The following is a 1,736-nucleotide window of genomic DNA, read 5'->3' on the forward strand; positions in this document are numbered from 1 at the left end:
CTTGGCCAAACTAGGGAGGGGTGGGTTAGTTTCCTCAAAATTGAGGAGTGATTCCTTATAAATGAACAAGATCATCTCTTTTCTCTCAACTACCGCCCTCCTCAAATCACTCTCTTTTGGAAAGAAATTCCCTCGTGTTTTCTCTCTTCTCTCGGGGCACTCTCTTTCTTTTCTCTCTTGTGATTGCTCTCTCTTTTTCTCTCTAATGGCTATCTCAACATTTTCTCTCTTTTTCTCCAACTCACTATTTGCTCTCATTTGCTCTCCTCTCTTCCTCACTTCTCAATTTTAATTGGTCCTCATAAACTTGCGCCGGTGTTAATGGCACAAGAGTAATGGTCCTTCCATCCTTAATGAAACTATATCGATTTTTGTACCCATCATGTATAGCCTTCCTATCGTATTGCCATGGTCGCCCCAATAAAATGTGCCCCGCTTGCATTGGCACTACATCACACACTAACTTGTCCTTATAACTCCCAATTGACAAATTAAGTAACACCCTTCGATTCACCCTCACCTCGCCACTCTCATTCAACCATTGCAATTTATAAGGTCTCGGGTGTCTCAACAATGTTAAACCCAATTTTTCTACAAGAGATACGCTAGCTACATTAGTGCAACTACCACCATCAATTATAACACTACATACTGTATTGTTGACATGACATCGAGTGTGGAAAATGTTCTCCCGTTGCAACTCCAAGTCATCCGCTTTGACGTGAGTAGTGAGAGCTCGCCTTGTGACTAGTAGATCCCCAATTGGCCCTTCAACTTTTTCTTCTTCACTAGCATCCTCCAACGCCGGCATGTCATCAAACTTGCCATCACTATCTCTCACAATCTCTCCATTATCCCGTAACACCATCGCTCATTTGTATGGCCATTGAGAAGCAATATGCCCTATTCCCAAACACCTAAACATTTGATGTCCCGATTGCGCGACGGTTGTGCCTCCGATTTTGATATTGGTTTGCTAGCATTTTCATCCTTGTCCTTTTGCCAATCATTTTTACCTCTAGGTACAGCCCCGTTTTTGTTGATGTCATCCCACTTCGATTTCCATGTTGGATTAGGAGTCGAAGTACCTAACGATTGCCTAGACGTCCCCTTCCTCTTCAATTGCCTCTCGACATTCATTGCCACATGTAACATGTCCTCGATTTCCTCATAATGTTGCAACTCTACAACATTTGCAATATCCCGATTTAACCCATTCAAGAACTGTGCCATGATAGCTTCCCGATCTTCCTCCACATTAGCTCGAATTATAAGAATTTCCATATCCTTGTGATAATCCTCTACGCTTTTCGATCCTTGGTACAAACCTTGCAATTTTTGATGGATTTTCCTATAATAGTGACTCGAAACAAACTTCCTCCTCATCAACATCTTTAACTCATCCCAAGTGCTAATTGGCCTTTCCCGACCCCTACGCCGTGATGTAAGTACTTGATCCCACCAAGATATCGCGTAATCCACAAATTCAAGCACCGCTAATTTTACCTTTTTCTCCTCCGAATAATTATAGCACTCAAAAATCATCTCAACCTTCCTTTCCCACTCTAAATATGCTTCTAGATTGCTTCTCCCCTTAAATTGCGGAATAGTCAATTTCATACTCCCCAAATTTCCATCTACTTCATCTCCCATGTTATTTCTACCCCGTCTTTCCATCCTATCGCCCCTATGCCTCGCTCGACCCATATCAATGTCATTTTCATCAAAATCATCAT

This window comes from Olea europaea, chromosome 10 (assembly GCF_002742605.1).
Source record: "Olea europaea var. sylvestris chromosome 10, O_europaea_v1, whole genome shotgun sequence".
Lineage (NCBI taxonomy): Eukaryota > Viridiplantae > Streptophyta > Magnoliopsida > Lamiales > Oleaceae > Olea > Olea europaea.